General features: G+C 36.2%; 1 protein-coding gene across 2 annotated transcripts in view; it reads right to left on the bottom strand.

The window, feature by feature from the left end:
• Positions 1–24,060, bottom strand: part of mtnr1bb (melatonin receptor 1Bb) — a 42,832-nt gene that overhangs the window by 12,662 nt on the left and 6,110 nt on the right. The gene's annotated exons all lie outside the window — the stretch shown is intronic.

The following is a 24,060-nucleotide window of genomic DNA, read 5'->3' on the forward strand; positions in this document are numbered from 1 at the left end:
CCTATTGGACTGAGATGTGGTGACTGCGAAGGCTGCTGGGGTACAGAGAACTCAGTGTCAAATTCAAAAAACCAGGCAGGGCACCTCCTCCTGCTTGAAGTGAGATATCCAGGTATGCTGGGGCATTTAAAAGAGTCTTTGTTGACACTAAAGCCTGCCAGACCATTATTACAAGACATGCTGAATCCAAGCTTTCAGGTTTTTTTATGCCAAACTGTGACTCTGCCTAATGCTCCAATCTGCTATCTTAATAGGAGTGGCACATGGTATGGTCTTCTGCTGCTGTAGCAAATCTACTTCCAGGTTCGCTATGTTGTGTTGTCACACTTGTTATTACATCCACCTTATCTCTAATGAAGTGTTAGTTGAGGTACTGTTCTCCTTCTGTTATCCTAAGTGAGACTGCTTATTCTCCCCTGACCTCTGAAATGAACAAGTGTTTTTGTGCACATAAATGCCCCTCACTGAATGTTTTCTCTTTTTAAGACTGTTCTCTATATATCCAGCAGAAGGTTTGTATAGAAATTCCAGTAGATCTGCAGTTTCTGAAATATTCAATCCAACCTCATGTGGCACCAACAACCTTGCCATATTCAAAGTCTCTTTATCCCTTTTGTTTTTGTCAATCTAATGCATGGTTTGAACATCAGCAAGTTGTCTTCAGCACAACTTGATGCCTAGTGGCATCAAGGGACTGTATTTCTTTGAAGAGACCAAACTCACACATCCTTAGACTACAAGATTAAGGTGGTGGCTGGTTAGGGCATATTTCTCTACTGAAATGGACCTGAGTTGAGTTTCTTCTTTCAACTATGTGACAGAAATTACCATAAAATTGCTCTTTATCACCCTCTTGACATATGAAAAGGGGTTTATAGGAGAAGCGAAGAAAGTTTGAGCATGTCTGCAGAGTTCAGTATATGTCTTCTGTAAGTGAATAGCATTTATCACCTCAGGCAAATATATTGTTAGGGCCTCTGAAGCAGCAAGGGCAAATATACCCTATAGTGCATGAGTCCCGGTGTGTATTTTATCCATTACTCACCACATTTTCTATTCCCAAGCATTAGTTCTGACACAGACATTTGTCTGACCCTCCAGTACTTCCTGTCTAACATCAACCTGGCTTGAGTTAATTGGTACAAACATCCCTGAGGTTACATTTTAATTAAAAAACGTGAAGGAAATCACATTCTTTGAATTTGACCAAGTTAATTTACCTTGAAATTAGTAATTGATACTACCACTTGAAACACATCATAGGAACATGCATTCAAATGAGATGTCAATCACTTACAAGAAGGTACATTTTTGTTTTTGCTTAAAGGCAGAAAACTTTAAAGATGAATACACTAATATTGTAAAAGAATATACATATTATTTGGTAAAAAATTCCAATATTTTAGCAATTATCTAGCAAAGTTCTAACAGAGACTGGTTTCCTTTTTAGAATAGAATCTTTTCCTGCATACACAGGTTTTTGTTATCTTATCTTCACAACAGTATATTAATCTAATCTAGTCTAATCAGGAAACTTTTTAACTAAAGTGGTTAAATTCACTTAGCTGAACTTTAATAACATCATGTCTGCAACTTACTAAACCATCAGATTTGATCTTCTTACTACAATGTTTTGTTTTTTTAGGGCTGTCAATGTTAAGGCATTCCCGCATGTAAAACATGTTAATATTACATAATGCAGGTAGAAAACCTGTCTCCCATGAAGAGTTACCGAGTTCACACCAGCGCATTATAGGCTTGACACATGGGTAGTGACGAATGACAACGAAAGATGACAATTTTGCGACGGCAGGACAGCAACAAAAGTTGAAAAACGTTCAGCTTTCTTGTGTCGCTGCGTGTGCACGTCTACTGGTAGGAGCTCAAAAATTCATGGATGAGGTCAAGCCACTGTCATCTCATCACTCCTGTTTCACAGTAAATGAATGGAGAGGGATATTTCTAAAATAATGGTTAAAACAAAATGACTTGAAGCTTCCTGAATATAAAAACCTGGAAAACTGAGAATCTTCAGACATGTTTGGTTTGAGACAAACATGCTCTAAATAATTTTTGTTTGAAAACATGCATACACTGGCAATTTTAGATATGGGCTAGCAGGGCGGCATGAGAAAAAGGAAAGGGCACCCAAGAACTAGAAAATAAAATATACCTTTCTGTCAGTTATCCCCTGGACAAGTTAGCTTCTTCTTGTATGCATGTGTAGTGAAATAAGTTTCCCTCAGTTGCTGTTGTGTAGTAAGAAACTACATTACCTGCTTTCTGCTAAAAAAAATACAATTGCTTGCATTTTAAGTACTTGGCATGTGGCAAAAAGAAGGGCTGCCCAGGGAATCAATTCTGTAAGAACCACAACTGTCTGTATTTTTATATTACGGGCTAATTAATCGTGATTTATCACACCAGATTAAATTCTTTAATTGATAGTTGTATTTATACCTCTATAAAAAATCATGGATCAGTAATTAAAAGTTCAGATGAACTATTTCTTTTATGTTTTAAAAATTCTCATGGGTCTCAATAATTATGGAAAATTTGATTTGGTAGAAATCAGTTTAATGTGTAAATTATGAACTCTGGGTGGCTCTGGGAGGTCACCAAGTGTTCATCAACCGCTGTTATGTTACTGGAAGTTCTACTGAGTCAGAGAAAGGGAGAGTGCAGGAGAGTGTGTAGGAGCTGCTGGTCGACTGCTGCTTTGAACCCAGCCTTCTAGAGAAGCTCTGCTTTTAGCTGCCTCCTTCAGGTCTTTTTTATTGCCACAGACAATTCTCTTCATAACGTATGATTACGAATTTGGTGTGTAAATGTGTAATTATCAATATGAAGTCTCAAGCATAATTTACATATTATTACTACGGACAGCAAAGGTGTTAAAATGCAATGCCAGTAATGCAAGATGATGAAATAAGTACATGTTTTTACTGTGGGAGAATAAATAATTCCCTATAACTTATGTAAACACAGACACACACACACACACCCCCATACACCAGAAATCCCACTGCACAGGACTAAAGTAGAACAAACCTTCCTATCATTGCTGCTTCTATTGTGAGAACTGTTTTTAATGCAGATTTTACACTCAGAAAATAACACCTTGATGTGCATTTGTATCATTGTACTACTGCTCTTGCACACCTTAAAAGGTTACAAAACACACTGCTGTGAAAACCCAACGCTCGCTGCATGCTGATTAACTGAAAGGCAATTTACTGCCTCGCAACGCAACCTATGTTTCAGGCAAAAATTTGAACCAGTTTTCTCTGCTGAGAAAATCACCTCCATAATGAGAGAGCAACTTAAATCATGGTCAGTCAGGCATATAGACAGAAAGACGATGTGGGGGAAAGAAGTGCACTGAAAGCACACAATGTATGTAGCTCTCATATTCTTGAAGGAAAAAAAGCAAACCAGAAATAACAACAATGTTATCATATTAGTGAATTTGTGAAAAGATACCGTATTTCCAACACTTATAGAACAAGAACCTGTTAAAAATCTAAACATAGTTTCCTTTATTTAGCCTATTTTCTTTAACACAGCTACAGCTCAGTAAATTGGAATAATAAAAAAACTGTATTTGTTTAATTTCAGATCAAGGTGTTAAAAAAGTTTAAGAAAAAGTTAATTGCACACAGAAGAAAGTTAATTTCACGTGTTTATTTTTTTTGTACTGTTAATGCTAATTATTATACCACTATGATGCAGATGAAAACTTCCAAAGATTTAAACGCCACACGCCACCACACAGGCATATTCAGGAAATATGTTAGAACTGCTGCATTCCATGAGTTAATCCTCCTCCACAACACCAAAGGTGTCTTACAATGGCTAAGGAGAAAAATGATTGGAGAGTCACTCAATTGTTCAAACTCATATTTTCAACTCAAAGTTTATTTGAAAATCTAACTTCAAGAACCTGGAAGAATAGTGACGAGAACATTACCTGATGTCCAGTGGGATGTTTTTACAGTCAATAATGACTTTTGGAGCCATGTCATCTGATTCTGTTGGTCCACAGTTTTTCTTTGTCAAGCACTTTATGCTTTCCTCTACAGACAATCTTCATGCAGATTCTTATTTAATTCTTCAGAAGGATTTGGCATTGTCTACTTTAAAGACCACACTATCATTGTGCTTTACAGCAAACTCTCCTGAAATAAACCCCATTCAGAATCCAAAAATCATTGTCAAGGGGAAGATTGAAGACACCAGAATCAACAATGCAGAGAAGCTGAAGGCTCTTGTTAAAATAATCTGTCCGTCTTTAAGCACATGCCATGTGGCATTGATGCAGTAATTCATCCAAACTAAAGACAGACCAAGTATTGAGAGTATTTTCATCAAAAGTAGCAAAAAATAAAATGCCTGGATTTCACCAGTATGTATGGAATAGTTTATTATTGCATATGAGTCTTACATTTTGAACTGAATTGCTGGATAAAATAACTTTTCAGTGATATTCTACTTAATTTGTATAATGCAATTTGCATATCTATGGGTTCTTGTGACATGCCTCAGCTAAGCTGTCATGCAGACACTAACCTTTATCTCTTTTGTGTGAGCATCCCCATGTGCTGCTTGCAATTTATGTTTTGTCTTTCTGATCCTGCTTTCAGCTAAGTGCCAGATCAAAGAATGCTGTGCATCTGTGTGGGCATATGAGCAGATGGGTTAATTTACTCAGATGTGTGCATATAGTGCATGTACCACATAACTGCACATACAATAAATTATTCAACATATTATGTGCGTAATAGGGAAAGGACACCTTCTTGGCATTTGACTGTAGTGTTCTGAGATAATTCTCTACATTCTACACTAAGTAGCAGTTCCATAAAAAAAAAATTGCTTATTTCTGAGCTTAAGAGCTTGGCTCACTTATTACTAACAATATGCATCCAATCTGCATCAAGATGTCACTGAGAAAACAGCTGTGATGTATAGGAGTGCAAATTTAAACATTTAATGTGAAGTGAACCAAATGTTAGTGCAATTTTAGGTGGCTTCTGCAATTTACATAATTAGGTGCACTGAGTGATAGGCAAACAAATTGCATTTTAGAACATATACAAGGAACATAAGGGAAAAACTAAATTAAAAACACAACATTGCTGGTAGGTGTGGTGTAAAACATATTTGTAAAGCATTGAGGTGACAGATGGTTGTGTATCATGTGATGACTGGAAAATGAGGCCCAATTACCATATACATGAGGGCAAGTAAAGTTGGACTAACATCAGAGAAAAATTCTGAATGTGAAGTAAAATCCCTCAGTTTATGAGTCTGGTTCATCTGTACCTTTAATAAATCAAAATTTCTTTTTGTCACAGCACTTTGGCTGAATTGCTCCACCATCTGATGTCACAATGATGAGGGATTGGCCGTCTGCAGACCGTCTAGCTATTGCATAATTAGAGGCTTGTCAGTGCATGTGGCTGTTTCTCGCATAAGCACGTGCTTTGGGATTTGTCGGCATTTGGCTAAGATGAGCCTTGCTCTGCCTGAGAAAGTCGGTATATGGAAAACCTCAGTGGAGTTATGATCCACTGTGGTGGAATGATAAAAAGCTTGTCAGGTGAAGAGGTGAGTCAAGGATTTACAGCCAGTGGTTTTATTCTGTACACAGAGAGCCAAAACCCTCAGGGTCTGTCTTGTGAAGTGTTTTTCTGCGTCATGGCTGTGTTCTGCCATGCAGACTGGGCATCCAACATGGAGATCTATTTAATTAAATTTGCTTTTAAATCTTATTTTGTGTTTTATTAGAAGCAGAGAGCCCAAATTTCACAAACATATGGAGCATCAGTCTTCCCATGTTTACTTCTTAAATCAAATTTTATACAATCATATAGAAAATAAAAGCAAATCATCAAAATGCTTCTTTTTCAGTCAGTACCTCTGATTAAGTCATTTGAAAAGTATCATCATAACAGACATAAAATTAACTTTTATCTTTTATGTTTTTAACGGCGTAAATTTTTACAGTGTGTCACATTACAACCATAAACCTCAATGTATTGTATAAGAAGTGCATTTTTATAACCAGGAAATACTTTTTTTTTTTTTTTTTTTGTTTGACTTAAAATTCTCAAAAGTATAGAATACATTTGCATTCAAACCTCTTTATTCAAAACCCTGAACTAAAATCCAGTGCAATCAATTGCCCCTAGAAGTCCCCTAATTAGTAAATAAGCAGCTGCCTGCTTATTAAATTTTTCAGAAGAACTGAAGAATAAACAGATTAGAAACAGAAGCAACAGGAGCGCAGGGAAACATGGAGGATTACAGGCAATGGAAATGGAGAATCTGGCAAAGAGGTACTGAAACAGAGATGTACAAGTAACTGCTGGAAAGGTGAATAAATGACATGAAAACAAGGTGTGAGTAATTAATGGAATGTGGAGCAGCTTGGAGATAATGTGCAAAGTGGAGACGAGTAAAAATTATATAAACACTGAAATAAACACGGAGGGCCTTAGCGTGAGACATGAAGCTGAAAAACTAAAACATGATACATGATTAAAATCAATCAATCAATCAATCAATTATATTAATAAATCACCTTAAACAGTGCTGCAAGGCAATAAAATAAAAACAAATGCAAGAATAGTAGAACATATAATAATTAAAACACACATTAAAAAACTAAGAAACGTCACTAATAAAAGTCCACAGCTCAAAATAATAAAAATACATTTCCAAGGTGATAAACCAAAAGACTAACACACATGGATCATGGCAGCCAAAATGAAACATTTGGCCATTAAGCCAAACATTGTATGTTGAAAGCTAACACAGTCTAAATAATGAAACATGGTGGTGGCCACATCATGGTGTGTAGACAGACAAGCTGATGTCATTTGGTAGGAAACTAAAGCTTTACAATGCCATTGTTTAAATCAAAGTTAATCATTGTGTTTGCATAGCAGGGACAAACTCCAGGCTAATATACTAACAAATGTTCAGTCCAGTCTGATTGAGCTTGACCTATTTAAAGAAGAATGGCCAGAAAATTTTCTGGATGTGCAAAGCTAATAGAGACAATGGGCCTGAATAGAAATGGACACCACACATTTATTATTTTTTACTCCATTTCACAATTTTTTATTAATTTGTGTTGGTTAATTACATTAAAATCCTGCCAAAATGTATTGCAAATCACAGTAGCTTGCTACATAATGTGAACTATTCATAGGTAAGAAAACAGAATTACCTCTTCAGGACTACTGTGTGCTACACTTTGTATTGAATGACTTCTGAAAGGTGTTATGAAAAACCAATATGTCAAGGCAGCTATCCAGACAGGATCTATATAAAAATCTTCCCAAATCCTTTAAAGCCAATGAGTTCCTCATAATTTGTCAAACGTGGCATAAATTATAGAAAATTGGCTCAATAAGACAGTGGCCAGCTCACAAACAGAATCTTACATAATAGAGCTGGAATTACAAAGGCAATACATGCCAGCAAGAATCATCAATCCAACCTAGAAGAAAAACACGTATCAGATAATAAATCAGAGTAGAAATGAATGACTATTCAAGAATGATAGACAATCAAATGATTTGTTTTTTCAACAGGTTTTTCTCCAGTGCTAAAAAATGTAAAACATCTCACATGCAGTTGTTCTATTAAGTCTGTCATTTGGTTTTAATTTTTTACCAATATTGTGTTCATTATAACTGCAACTGAAAGTGTATTTTTTGTTTTATCCACAGAGTAGGAAAGGTTTGCAAAATAAAAATCAATTATTATAGTTGGAAAAGAGATTGCTGGTAGGACGTGCTGCCAAGGGCATAATCTTTAACCTAAATTGAATATGATTAGAGAGATGGAAAGTGATAATGAAACTAACACAGGCGAGAGATCTGTTTGCAAGATCAGAATACATCTGAGAAAACCCAGCACTTTAAGAGGCTTTATTGAAGTTAAAATGTCTCATTGATCTGGGAAACACTGAAGAAATATCAGAAGTTTTAAAGACTTGGCGACTGATTTGTTCAAGTTCATCCAGCTCACCAGCCATGCACACTGATTTGCAGAGGTCAGATGGGAGGTCGAGGCCTCCCGTAACATTTCCAAACTGCTCTTACCTCAATGACGGTTCTCTGAGTGAAGATATTATCAAAAATTTAAGCGGGTTTTTGGAGTTCAGCACATAGATGAGATAAGCAGCTGGCTTTACGGTGTAGTTAATGATTAATGGGTATTTAATGGTACATCCCATGTAATGTTAATGTGGGAACTCAAAATGAATCCTCCATTTGCATTTGACTGTTCTGTAAAAACTCTGTTAAAGATCCACACAGAGTGGATTTATCAGACTCGCTTGTCCCTAATTTAACATGAACTAAAAGCTTGTGTGCAGCTTCTTAAAAGTTACTCTATTGGAGGCCTGTGAGATGTACAAAGGTCAAATTATACTTCATTCATTCATTCGATCATTCAGTCATTTAGGACTCAGAGAGAGCAGTCCAGGAAGGAAATCCAGACATGCCTTTCCCAATGTAGGATGCAGACGGCATCTGAAAAACCTCCAAGTTGAGACTTCGTATTAGATGCCAAAACCACCTCAACTGATTTTATAGACTCTATGCCAAGCTTCTCCTGGTTGGTGGATTGCATCAATATATCACAAAGTTGTGTGCTGCTACCTTATGGAGGAAGCTCCTATCAGCAGCTTGTAACCAAAATTTTATTCTTTTGGTCGTGATCCATATCTCAAGCAAAGTTGAGGGTTGGAACGTAGATTTCTACCTGAACTGAAAGAACAGACTGGAACAGATTTTACGTTGCTGCAGATGAGGCCTCAATCTGCAGAAGCATACTGCTGAAGAAAATAAGTTTTGAACTCTATCACATTATAACATAATAATTATATTGTATAAATATAATAAAGTCGTCCAGATGGTGGTGGTAATGTGTTTAAAGTGCATACATAATGAGTGGCTAATTTACATGAGTTAGTCAAATTTTACTTCATGCTTGGCCTAAAAGATGGAAATATAATGGTTCTGCTGCACAATGTGGATGAGATCTTTGTTAACTAAAATAGTTATGATTATGCAAAAATAATCATCACGTTTATAGTGAATATATCAATCCTGTTAATGAAGTCTATTAATCATGTTTATGCAATATATTATCATGTTATAAATATTATCTTATATTTGTACAATAGCATATCTGTGCAATAAAATTGTCACATTTCTACAATGTAAGTATTGTGTTCAAACAATTTATTATTATATTTGAACAATATACTATCATGTTTGTGGAATATATTATCACGTTTATACAATTTTCATATTATAATATCATAGTGTTCAAAATCTTGTTTTCCTCTGTCCTTGTGCTTGTTCGACTCCAGCTCTGTGCTAAGATACTTCATCTTCTCCATCATTTGACAAATCAAAATACTCTGACCTACTGGTAGCAATGCCCCTGTCACACATTATTGCATATCTGCATTCTATGTAATGCTATATAAGCATATCTAATTTAATCAACAGTTAAACAAGATTACAGATTTTTTTTTAACAGAATTACACAAAATCAGTGCTCCAGTTCTCACATGGGCATTTACACAACTACTACTCACAAATTGCAACAAAAGCCCAGCTACAATGACATGAAATAACCTAAAAAAATTAAAAAAAAAACACTATGAAATTGTTCTTTCTGTATTTAATGATGAATATTTACACACCTCCTGATAGTGAATGCTTGAACTACATTCTGAATAACTCTGTGCATAATTGGCTGACCTAGTGAGGTCACTGATGGAGCATAGTAATTTAATTTCCATATGTTATGTTATTTGACTCTTAAAATGCATAAAGTGAAGTTTCACTTTGGTAAAAGAAGCCTGGCGATCATTATTGTCCAGATGGCACAAAAGGCAATATAAAACTAAAGAATGGAAGAAAGGATGAAAAGAGAGGAAGATATGAAGAAAAAACTTATTTGAGAGATTTTATTATTAAAATCCTTAAACTTTTCTAAAAAAAAAAAATGCTGTCTTAAATTCTAACTTGTCACAGACTTTCTAGTTACAACTAAATAAGTACTACCAATATCCGCTGTTGATAAATCAAACAAATTAAACCGTTATGCAGTACACCTTTTACAAGTGGGGATTATATTGACTAGATCAGCAAAACAATTATAATACAAAAGAATTCTTCAATTTGAGCATTATTTTTATTAATCACTTCTTGAATTTATCCAAAATGTAATAAACCTCAAACAGGAATATTCAAGAAAGTAAAAATGGGGTTTGGTTTTCTTATGAGAAACACAGCTATTACTGTAGACTTTTTATATAGGTAGAAGGTTTAAAAAATATGCATTAAAACAAAATTACTTTAAAACTATAAAACCAGTCATGCAATATCCATCTGTACCTTCTCTACCTAAAGTTGTCCTACATTGTGAACTTTTATCCTCAGTGATATCTGAGGGTCAATGTCTTTTATTTTACTAAACAAAATTAGTAGAAAAACGAGAAAAGAAATTGTTGCCTTTTATCTTACTTGTAATTGAAAAGGGGAAAGGAAAAAATAACCACACAACGTCATTGGTGGCCTGTGGTTGAAAAGTTGTTTGATTAAATGAGCTAAGCAAACCTTACTTTGAACAGCTTTGTATATGCTAAATTTGATCAAAGTAGGGACCATGACTGGCAGACCTGAAATGGCCTTAAGTTGTCAATAGTGGTCCAGTATCTGAGGGTAAATGTCTCTGTGTTATATGTTGAGGTTTTGTACTCCTTCGTGAAACATGAATCTGGAAATTGTAATTGCAAATTTATTCATGTGAGATTACAATGTCTTCCATGACAAGAGAGAAAAGAACAGAAAAAAGTGGAACAAAACATGATGTTAAAATAAAATAGATTTGCATTTCAAGAACGTTTCTGGCAAAGTAGGTGAGGAATAAATTCTCTTTGTCTTTTTTCTGCTCTGTGTTGCCATGTTGTTGCTGTGAAACCACAAGCAATCATTTGTGCAGGTATGCCCAGGGCTAACTGTGACTGTGGACATTACAAACATGTCATTGGTTTGACTAATGCATGGAAACAAGCTGGAAAATATGAAAGGTTTACATTTTCTTCAAGCGTTCTCCTCTATCATTGTCTAGCAGCTCATATGGATGTTTAATCAGTGTGTAATGTTTTTGATAAGCATTTTGTTACTAAATCAGTGCTATGGTAGTCTGCTAATCATGTCTACATATTTCCTTTTTTGTGCAAATATCATCAAGCAAAGACATTACACTTTAGGGCAATGCATGACATTTTTATTTTTATTTTGGACTTGATCTTAAAAGTAGAAACAAAAGGGCATTATAAAAAAACAGAAATGGAAATGAAGGGTAATGGGTGCAAAACTTTCTGTTTCGTCTTTAAAGCTGCTGTCAAAGATACAAGTGTACTGATTAAAATGTTTAACCCACTGTGAGAAGATTGCACAGTGGGTGCAGCGCTGCTTTGTCTAATTACGTAGCAAGAAGGAAGTAATGTATGTGTTGGGTTAATTGGCTATTCTATTTGGTTGTAGGGGTAAGCGTGCACGGTTGTTTGCCTGGTGTGTCTGTGTACTGGCCCTGTGATGGACTGTTGACATTGCAAGAACGGACCCTGGCTCACTCCCAAATGGGAGCTCAGATGGGAAGCAGCCCACTCTGACCCCAAACAGGACAAAGTGAGCTTAGAAAATGGATGAGTAGCTACTCTGCTTTAGGGGGTGAGTCCAAACTTATCTGCAAAGTTCCATTAAACTCTTTTGTTAGTCATGATGTATACGAAGATAGGATAATATTTTCATACCATATCTACATGCATCACTGAAATATAAAAAGTGTAGCAGCTGAGCACTTCATCAAAAATGATGAATAGAACCGTGCAAAAAAGAGATTTTGTTTCTGTATTACAAAGCCTGGAAATATAATGTGAAAACTGTTAGTCATAAATCCCAAGCTATGGCAGTTTAAGTCAATTCCCCTTTGAGTTAACATGATGCCCTCCAGTCAAATAATGATATATTACACCTATAGAATTTATCATGCTTTTGCTGCATATAGTTGCATGTGTGTGACAGTTTTGTGTAAGTACAAAAAGAAAACAAAATAGAAGGGAACTTTGACTATGAGAATTCAAATCTTATTCCTGACATTCTTTGTATTATAATGCAATATAATGCCCTGGGCAAGTTCATGCACTAAATAACAGATACAAAACATGTTTGGAATTTGCAAATTCAGCACAAGCAATAGTGCACATCATTTCTTACAATTGTTAGGTAAAGGAATATAATTTGCAAAACATTTTATCAACGCATTCTACAACTAATCTGTAAAATGGCACGGTGTGTGCATTCATCGTTATGATCAAAGGAGTGGAACACAGCTTTGGATTGGCAGCCTACACAAGGTACTCATCCAAAAAGACTTGTGGGATATGTAGCGGCACTGGATGTTTTTCAATTCTAATCTCATTTTGCTTTTGGAAATGAGCATTGAAAGACAAAATGATTTAAATTATTTGTCGTTTATTTAATTTAAACATATTAGGAGGCTAGAGAAAAAGTACTTGGATTTCTGTAAAATTATAGCTTCTTAGTCAACTAATATCAGTACAGAAAATCAAAAGTCAAAAGTTTCACAAAAACAAGAAATCAGTATTTTAAAATCGATTTAGATATGGAAAAGGATATTTGCCATTCACAGAAACCTCTGAATACATATAAGAAAAGAGATGGGTAAGAAACTTTTTAGCAAGAGATCTAATAATATTTCACAATGAAAACTGGCTTACATTTTAAGAGAAGCTCCTTTTTTCTAATAACAGTCACCTGCAAAGTGATAATGAGTGTCTTTGGTATAAAATTGTGGAAGAATGTCCAAATGATACAAGTAAGCCCCCGCTTTCACTCCAAAATCTCATCAGATTACAGAAATAAAATATTCAAATTGACTTTTATGCTCTTACTCATATCATACATTCTCTATTTGAAAATTAAACAGACCAACTGCAGTTTTAAATTTTAATATCATCCTTGAATCCCTTGTTACTGACAGTGCCTTGGTATTTTTCACCTTTTGTCAAACTGCGACTACAATCTTCAGCATATTTCGTTGGAATCAGCCAAGAGATCCATGGTAACTGAAGGAGCTGTCAAGGTATACAGCCCAGAGGGGACTAGTTGTGAACTCCAAAAATCTGGCCTTTATGAAAGAGTAGCAAGAACAAAGGCACTGTTGGAGGAAATTATATATATATATATATATATATATATATATATATATATATATATATATATATATATATATATATATATATATATATATATATATATATGTACATATACTGTCTAAAGTTTGTCAGAAGCCGTGTAGATGATACTGCCAACATATGGATATAGGTGTTGTGGTAAGATGAGATTAAAACTGAACTGCCAGACCTACATTGAAAATGCTATGTCTGAAAAAAACACTGCACTAGAAAACATCCCTACAGTGAAAATACATAGAGAGAAATAAAAACAATACCGACAAAGTGAAATGAAATAGTGGTGACTACACTACAAGACAAATGAATAAGACAATGTAAAACAAATAAATATTTAAGATTTTGTCATGAGGTGCGGGTGAGGAGGTGGTGAGGCAAACACTTGAGACCCAGGTAAAGATGGAAATGATGATGGTTTTAATAAAGTCATCCAAAAAACTCCAACTACAAGAATAGTACTACAACCAGGCGGCAGGGCTGAGCGGAAGCCAGGGCTCAACACCAGTAACAACTGGTGATAAGAAAGGACAACAGAAGCAACACAACAACAGACGAGATGCCAAAAGAGACAAGGACCAGACAAGGAACAAAGAACACAGGTGGGGTTAAATACACAGAGGGTAATCATGGAAACAAGACACACCTGGGAACAATCAAGGGGAGACAGGACAAGACGGAGACTAAGAGACACAGAAACTCAAAATAAAAACAGAGAAAAACACAGATCCTGACAGATTTTAATGAGTCTAGATGAGGATAAATATGTAAAAAAAAGATTTTCTTTTCTTTTTGAATTTCTTTTTGAATTTCATTGATAACTTAAAAATTCAATGAACAAAAGATACTTTTGCAGATGTATCATTCTACTGATGCCTTTTCTTCAGTTTCACCCTAAGATTGGGTCAACATGAATTAAAACACAACAAAATACTTAGGACTATTGGTACATTCCATAGTATTTCAATTTCCAAATACAAGTTTGTTTTTCTGTGTTCTTTAATTAAACTTCCTGTCTTGGAAACATGTAGCAGAGCTACATATAGAAAAGTGTGTGACTGGTGGGAGCAGCTTCCTTGTTGTTGTAATTGATGTGTTTTCAAACAGAACAGCAGTCTGCTGAGTTGGAGTGGGATGTTTCAAGAAAAGAAATTAAGATTTTCTCACCTTTGCTTGGAGGTTCATATTATCTAAACCACAAACACTTAACTTACAAATTATCACTTTGCATTAGGCCAGTTTGGACTGTTCCAGTAACAATTAGATGTATGTTTACTTTTGCCATGATTAATAGCTTTGTTGCTCAGTTTCATGTTTGTGTTCTTGTCTTGCTTCCAGATCAATGCGTTGTTTATCAGTGGCTTGTATGTTACTTCACTTTCAGTTCTGGATCTTTTAGTAGCTTCCCGCTTCGGCGGGATCTATCACAGTGGCAACTTATGATGAAAACCTAAAATGCTTGAGGGCAGGTTAGGTTTTAAAATAAGAGGATCTGACATGTGAAAAGGATAGGAAAGGCAGAGGTGTGTGAGCACTGACACATATTCATCTAGTTTCTGTTTCTTTCAGGGCAAGGCTTTTGGCTTTTACCAAGAAACCTTTTTTATTGCAGAAGAATTGAGACCCTTATGTAAGAGTCAAATTTGCCTATATATCCCAACCAAAATCAACAAAATTGAATGTGACATATAGTAAATTAATTTTAGAACAAAAGATTGAGTAAACATAAGTAAATGAAAAATAAAAAGGCAAAACATTTTAAATCAATTAAATCCACATCTGATGTGGCAGACTCTGCTGAAGGGGAAACTATAAAAACCTGGCCTTTATAGTATAACTAACTGTGCATAAAGTCTAAAATGTTTCTAAAAACTAATACTGAACATCGCCCTGAACACACCATTACCTCTGTGAAATTTGGTGGTGACTTTAGGTAGAGGGGATGAAATACCAGCCAATCCTGGAAGAAAAGCTGTTAGAGGTTACACAAGATTTGAGACAGGAGTAGAGAGTCATCTTGCTTTTCTAAACATACAACCAGAAATATAATGGAATGGTTTTGACCAAACCACATCCACGTGTTATAAAAATTAAAGGAAATAAACATCATACTTGTATGACCCTTTTCAGGACCAGCAAAGACAATTTCCATTCATGATCACATTCACACATAAACTGATGGTGGCACGGTGTGTAGCCACAGCTGCCCTGGGGCAGTCTGACAGAAGCAAGGCTGCTATATCGCACCCCTGGCCCTTCTGACCACCACCAGCAGGCAAGGTGGGTGAAGTGTCTTGCCCAAGGACACAAAGACAAAGGCGAAGGAGCGGATGCCTCTGCCACACCTAATTAGCCCAATATGCATGAAAACCTTCAGAAGACAACAAAGGTCTTCTCCATTTAAAAAATTTTTAACAAGCATTTTGGCAGATTTTTGTATTAATTGGTGGAAAAAGACATAAATATTGATTCAATAATGAGCTCTAACAATGTTACCCACATAATACAATCCCAAACAATTCCTCTGTGAGTTTCATAATGAGAAAATCGTTCTCAGACTTTACAAAAATTATAGAAATCACACTCCACAAAGCATTAAGATTCCAATAACAAAAAGTCGCATTAAAAAAAGACACCCCATGAAATCTCAAATTATTTTCTAATGGATATTTACTATAAATGTTAGCACTAGTATTTCTTCATGGAATTCAGGACATATCCACATTTATTCTGACTAAAAATTTCAATGGCTGAGATCATTATTGCTGTTCTCAGCCAGCAACAATGAGATCATAATTGCTCAACATTTTGAGGGAGTTTTTCTCTGTTTAAATCATCAACGTTTAGCTTGCAGTGCTCCTGATTTATGAATTGGGAGTTCAAAAGAGCTGCCTGAGACCTTCAGAAAGAGGATTTAGCGGCTCATGAGTCTGGTAAGGGATTGGAAGTTGTATAAAAAAGACATTCGATCATTCTTCCGCATAGAAAATAATCTTCTAGTGGAGGATATTTAAAGCAAACTGGCCACATGTCCAGGCCTGACCATCCGACTAAGTTCAAGTAGTTTTCATGGGAGGGGTGAAAGGAAGAAACCTCAGCACTCTATGAAAATAAGAACACATTGATGTTTGCAAAAGTGAACATAGACATTGATCAGGACCTCTGGAACAAGTTTCTTTAGAGAAATTTGTCTAAAATCTAAAATTTTTGGAGACCAGAACTGAAGACATGTTTGATGTAAAGAAAACACAGCATTCAAAGAAAGTGAATTTATCCGACTCAGAAGATATTTTCACCAAAATGAGTAAAACTGGATATTTTTACTGAGTAAATCTAAGTCAATTTTTCACCTGTTCCCAGATATATAAAAAAGTGAATAAACATTAGCATTTCTATATGACGACAAATTACATTAGCTATGTTTTCTATTTCTACGTTTATATGCTTGACCTCAAATGAAAAGGTTTCTCTCTACTTACTAAGTATTTGATGAGGCAAGTAAAAAATCCATTATTGGTCAGATTTTCAGATGCTAGGATAACAGAGATATTGCTGCCAACTGTTCTTCTTTTGCAAAGCTTTTAATCCAGCTCAAGCTCCCTCTGAAAGCCAGATGAAATCTATTGAACATCTTCCACAACAAATAACATACAAAGAACTGTTTCTGCTCGTCACAGGATGAGAGGGAAGACGCACGTTTTTGAGAATGCCGTCACCTTTTGCAAAGCTTTTGTTAGAGCATGGAGATGAACTCAAGTCAGGGCAGTTCAAATTCAAAATGCACTCCATGGATGTTTTGCCCCAGGCAAGCAAAAACCTTACCTCACACCACACTCCCATCCCCGCCCCCGGCATCCAAACCCCAACATTTACGATGCACCGCAAGAGAGCTGATTTTCTCCTCTATTCCTTTCGCATCAAAACTGCCATTGATTCACCTCGTTCTGTTGTCCCAGATATTTGTTGTAGTTTAACATCTTGCTAGGAAGTGTGCTGCAAATTAACAGCAGTGCTATGCACAACTCTTTTGTATAGCAAACTGTGACTTTTTAAAAAAACATAAATGTAGGTTAGGTTCAAAATGCTTGGATACTTGAGCTTACTGGCATCTCCACTGAGGACAGCAATAAAATATTAAGTCTGGTCAGTGCTAGGAGATTGACCTTTGAAGTGCATGCTGAACCAAAAAGCAAAGCAGATGATTAAATCAGAAAGCTGTCTTAACTCATCATTTTAACTGTGAATACAGATAAAATAAAAAATCTGATTAATATTGCCTACATCTCTGCACACACTTGCAGAATTACTTCAAATTGACTGACCATGCATTTAATTTATCTGGGCATTCTGTGCTTGAACAAAATAAAAAAGCGTAGGAATTTTAGTTGACCCTAATTTAGGGACTAAGTGTTACAGTTGCCTGTTATGCTAGGGATCCAAAAACATGCTCCGATCATGAGTTGTGAAAAGGATTAACAAGACCTGAAGGATGTGTAACCCTCAGAGGAAGAGGACCGACTTTATTTTATTTTTTTTGTCATTTAAAAATATCCCTTCTGCCTAATTAATTGTAATCCTAATGAGTCCTAGTGCAATGAATATGCCCTGAGAGCAGTTTGATGAGCCTCAGCGAGCACATTTTCTAAACCAACTAATGCTTTCAGGACAAATTTGAATGGGTTCATTCATATTCTGAACCCATTCACCTGCAAAATTATTAGAAGTTAAAAAAAAGGCCAAATAACTTTTTCAAAATGTGGAATTTGGGGGAATGAATCCATGCATGAAATTATGTAATTCAGATTTTGCATGTGAAACCTTGAACAACTTCAACTGCAGTTTTAAAACAGGACAGCACAAGAATTGACAAACAATAAGTTTGAAGCAAGTTTTAGGTTCAAGGTGTTCGGAATAAATCAAAGAACTATTCAGATTTATTTTCAAACATCTTATTCTATTAATTTTTTCTTGGAAGAGGCTGATTATGCCAACTTTAATGAGATGTGCTACTGCAATGTATTTAACATGACTTCAGGGTCCACAAATGGAAAGCTGGTTGAATAAAACTTGTTCCATTTTTAATTTTCTTTGAGGCTAAGGATGCTCCCATTAATACTAACAGGTTTCAATGACTTGCTTTGCACTAGGATGTAGCTTAGCCTGGGATAACCTCAGCTGGTTTGCCGATAAAGCATTGTGAAGCTTTTTGTTCCTAGAAAAAAAGAGCTATGTTGTTTTAATAATCTGACAAGAGTCAGATTATTAAAATACAAATATCTTGTCAAAAACATGTTAACAGTATTTTTCAGTCCTTGACGCAGATCCTCGATTAGATTTAGATTTGAACTTTGACTAGACCATTTCAAAGCATTGTAGTTCTGGCAGTATGTAATTGTTTAGCCAGAAGGTGAACTTCAATTGCAGTCTTACTGCAAACTAGCCTCAGCAAACTATCAATCAACTTTTCAAAAGCATTTAGCTTCATCACACGTTGCCATATTCTTTTTAAAGTAACCCTGCTTAAACTGTCTCTTATGTTGGTCTTTATGATAGGCCTTTATGGAGCAGTTGTGTGAGCATTGCCTCTGTGCAATCTAATATACTGACATGAAATTGTGTAGACAGGCAGACAGATTTTTATTGCAAATTGTCCAAGCACACTGTTTTGCCCTAAAACATTCAAACCTCAATCTGAAGTTATAAATTTGTATTAAGAAATGAAAAAAAAAATGAGACAACCACTCAGAGAGATGAGTCTGTGGTCAAGATCAGTGTTCTGTTTCACAGAAACTGGCCCAAACTTTCACCTAAATTGTAACAGTCCAAGACAATGAAAACATTATTCTGTCCTCTCACTCACACACACACACATACACACCCACGCACACACACACAGAAACAGTTTGTCTCTGTGCCCTAACTTAATCATCCTGGGTGACAGTTTTGTCTATGGATTCATTTGCAAGGATACAGTTGTGTGCATCCTTGCAACACCTAACCTCCTCTCTTCCTTATTCCAGTCTCATTTTCTCTTCCTACGTTGCCCTTGATTTCAAACATCTTCTCCATTTCACCTCCCTCCTTCTTCTTTCATTCTCTTTCTCCTCCTTCTCCTGCAGCAAATCCCTCGCTTCCTTCCACCTCTTCACCCACTGCTGCCGGAAGGTTTTCAGAAGCTGTTACATAACACACTTCAAATTATCACAGCGTATGCATTATGGATACGGGCAGATATGGCAGACGTTGTAGGATGTGATAAGAAAGACGGGGGAGTAAAATTTCTGATCACTTGCTTTGCAGATTAAATGGGTCAATCTATCAATTCCATGGTTATTGAGATTAACAGAAATGGTTCTGTCAGCTGCTGTGTGTGTGCATGTGTGTGTGTGTGTGTGTGGCACATCTGTGAACTTGTGCTACTGAATCATCTCCCATCTCAGCACCAAAGCAGTGATAACAACTGGGTGATTCTGATGACACATGACAGAAGTTCCTCCATTCTCCCACTTTTTAAGAGTAGTCATGTCCCCCCCCTCTTTTCTGAATCTTGCACTGTCATTCTGTATTTCATCCCTTTTAGCTGTTTCCAAATAATTCCTTCTTCTTTTTACCCCTTTCATCATCCCCTTGTTGTTCTTCCTGCATTCTAGCCGGTTTCATCCCCGATTCCCTTTTCCCAGCTGTCTGTGTTTGAGGGAATTACAGAAGTCATGCTTCACCCAGAAGATACAGGACAGTGCCTGGGCACACAGCTCAGGCAGAAGTCAGCTCCCAGAGCTCTTAATGCTGCTGAAAACATCACCAGCAGTCATGTTCAACCTTCACTTCAGCCTAAATACTCCCCGAGACAAAAAAGAAAGGAAGAAAAAAGATACAGTAATGCCAGATGATAAAAGAATTATATAGCGAAGCCTAACACACTCGGAAAATCCCCCCCAAAACCTAGAGATACTCTTCCCCCATGCATTATAGATCAGTGGTAACTCAGCTCCCCTATGGATCCTACACAGAGTGACATGATGAAACCAGACTGAGTGGCTAATATTTGTCACATTGTATGTATAATGGGATGTCAAATACAATTTTCACGCGTGAGTCCAGATTACCCAATATCAAGTAAATGGATTAATTCAAATCAAAATATCAACAGAGGCCCTGCATCTAATCCCTTCTTCCTTCTTCTTTCTGAGCTACAGCTTAGTATTCCTCTGTTTTCACTTCATCTGCTCTGCAAATTCTCTGACTGTGCACTGACTGTGCCTGGTTTCCTTTGACTCTCCTGGTATGAACATAAAATAAAGGTTCCAGCAGGGGCTTTGGGTTGGATGCTATGAGACTACATTCAGCTCTCTGATTTGGAGAAGTTAACTGTTCAGCAGGAAGCTGAAAAAAATCTCCTCAGGATTAAAGGGAGTCTGATTGATCTGACAGTTAAGTGTGCCTACCTCCTATTTTGATTGAATTAAAATCAAATATCAGAGCACCCAATGGCAAAAAAGGCCTTGGTCAGGAGCATAAATATTAGTGGAAACTATTACTGGGTCATGGTGGAAACTGAGGTGATTGTAAAAATTTTTTAAATGAATAACAGAATATTAACAATCATTCCTGTCTGAAAAGTGGAAAAGATAAAGTTTATCAAGGTCGGAAGATCAATATGTAAGTTAATTCTGTATAAATACAGCTGTTCTGTGAAGGTAATGTGTGAATCTTTAACGCACCCCATTCACTCAGTGAGCCCTTGTGGCAGAATCATGCTGTGCAGATAGTTTTCCTCAGGAATGACAAGGATGTGGGTCAAATTTCTGAGGTAACAAATGCAGGAAAACCTGTAAGTAGTCAGAAAAAACTTGACATCTAAGACAAAAGTTCATCTTCCAGCAGGACAACAAAAATAAACATAAAATAAGAGCAACAACTAAATAGTACATACCTGTGCTAAAATGTCCCATTCAAAGTCCAGGCATCAGTCCAATTACGAATGTATGACAAGACTTGAAAATCAGTTTTCACAGACAGTCTCCATCCAATCTGACTGAGCTTGAGATATTTTGCAAAGAAAAATGGGGAAAACTGCTGGTTGTACAAGGGTGGTGGAGACATGCAGCTGTCAATGCTTCGATGTAACAGCAAGGAAATCTTGACTCACATGGATTGAATACAAATGCATGTCAGACATCTAGTTAAACCCGTACATCCCTTTTCCTCAGCTTTTTTACGTATTAATTTGCTTTGGTCTATCATAAAAAAATCCCAGTTAAACACTAAACTTTGCAGTTATAATGTGACAAAAAGTATTAACACTTTTATAAGGTGCTGAATCCGTCTTCCCTTCCTGTCATTTTGAAATGTGTATTTGATATGAAGTCACATTTCTGGATCATTAAATTAAACATCAAACTCAGAATAAGCAATTTATTATTAAGGTAAAAGTCAAATGGAAGAACAGTTTGTCAAGTCAAAAGTTCTACCGCAAAAATTATACGATAGGTGGATGGAGGTCACCCGGGCCTAATTCCCTCTGACGTTTATTACACAAATCGCTCATGAATGTGCAATAGCAAGAGGTTTTTTTTTCTTTCTTCTCTGTGTGTAGTGTAGATGTGTCATCCCTAATTCACTTTAAATCACTGTGTGGAATAGCCGCTAATAGCCCATTGATGTGACTGACAGTTAACGTACATCTAGTAACAATTATCTGTAAAGACAGGGGCAGTGGGCTGGTGTTAGTATTCAGAGAGGTAGCTCGATATAGTCTGCCAACAGCTGTATGTCCTGTCAAAATGTCTTTGAGCAAGACACAGAAATCCCCCATGCTTATTCCTACGGAGACGCTCTGGATTAATGCTGTCGGCTGAATGCCTAAAATTTAAAGACGTGGAATACAGACTTAGGAACTGTCCAATAAAACTGAAAAGACGAGGCTGTCCATTACAAACACTACACAAATCGTCTCGCTGTCAAAGTTTTTTAATAATTCCTCTGTCAATCAAGGGAATGCGCACACAAATTTCCCAACTGTTAAACCACAAAACATTTCAGACGTCAAACATACTTGTAGAGAAAAATGTAACTTTAGCCAAATGTGAACTCTCTTCAAACCATCACATTTCCCTTTTTGAATGAGTTACTTCTCTAAAGCAGTATCCTGCCATGCACTTGTGCATAATGTCTCTCTCTCTGTCTGTCTCTCTCTCTCATTTTTTTCTCTGCTGTTTATAATTTAAACACTTTGTCATGTTTTATCAGTGTAGAAACAGCCAACTGATGCACAGCTGGGACAGAGCAATGGTGAAATTAAGAGTAGCAAGAGATAACCCAGAGGCTTGCTGGCTGAAACAGAACGCTTCAGATGGAGACAGAAATGGTACAAAGAGTGCTACAGAGAAACTGGCTCTCCCTTTCTCTCTCTAAATATGCTGTATGCCAAATTCACAATGGCACTTTGGCAGTTCAAACTTGTCTGAGCATCCAAAATCCCCAAAACATATGGATGGGGCACTCTATATGCTGTTGAAGCAGAAGAAGTGTTTCTCACTGACATTCCTGCCTGAAGTTGCAGACTACACTTCAAACTCAACTGTGCAGCTACGTTACTTCATGTCAAAGCTCACAAACAGGATTCAGCAGGTACATATATAACATTTTATAGGAGTTGTTAACTGTTGGATGGACTCAAATGTGAGAGGATATTTCATATTAAAGAAAAAGGAAGAGAGTTACAGGAACAGATTGACACAGCTCAAGGAAATACTCCTCTTTGCTGCATCCTATATCCGTTTCCAGAATTTATTTTATTATCATTTTCTGGTTTTATTTTTTTCTATGTCCAGTTTTATTCTTGGTGACACATTTAGTCCTCCTGGGCATGAGTGATACAAGTCTTTCATATATCCCAATAGCAATGGTTCTGCCATTCCTTAAAAAATATTCTATTCTAGTCATTTTTTTCAAGGTAAGGGTTTGGTCTCTTCTAATGGAAAAAAAATCAAGGGCAACACTCAAAGGACATTTGAAATAGCATTTTTTATTATTATCTCCCTTTAAAAATTCTCACATGGTTGTTGGGATCATCCTAACAAACCTTTAGGGCATTTTATTTGTTACATGTCTGGTACTCTAGATTAGCCTCGACTTCTGCACCTTTTAGTGCATGTAGATTAAAAGCCTTTAGAAGCAAAACTGTGCTTTAAAGAGTGTGATCAGTGTAGAATAATTTATGCCACATTTGACTGATTATTGTTTTTTTGTGTTTTTCCTGCTTTTCTCAATCTCACTTGATTCCATTGGAAAAAAGGCCCAATTTTATGTTTTGCATAAAGAGTCGGGCTTTTCATGATATGTTCAGTGATATTTAAAGGATCATACAGATCAGGTCTAACCGTTGTAAATGGTTTATGTTTGATATTTTAAACAAAAGGGCTTTTAATTATCACTCCAGATAGCCTATAAAAGAAAGAGAGAGAGAAGACTTTCCCCTTAATTTATCATCAAAAGCAATAGTGTATGGCCATATTTTCTTGCAATGCTTACAACGTAACAGCACTGTATAACATTTTCATTGAGTAATCTGGTAGTAATGGAAACTACAGCAACCTTTTTCTCTTTTTTTCTTTTTAGAGTCCTTGTGCCACATGCTAATGTAATGTCGCCATGAGCTGCGTGCCACACTGTCTATATGAAAAACAACCACTGCTCATAACTCTGGGAAGTTGCTTTTCATTCACTTTTTAGTTACACACAGAGCT

The sequence above is a fragment of the Gambusia affinis genome, linkage group LG15 (genome assembly GCF_019740435.1).
Source record: "Gambusia affinis linkage group LG15, SWU_Gaff_1.0, whole genome shotgun sequence".
In the NCBI taxonomy this organism is placed as follows: domain Eukaryota; kingdom Metazoa; phylum Chordata; class Actinopteri; order Cyprinodontiformes; family Poeciliidae; genus Gambusia; species Gambusia affinis.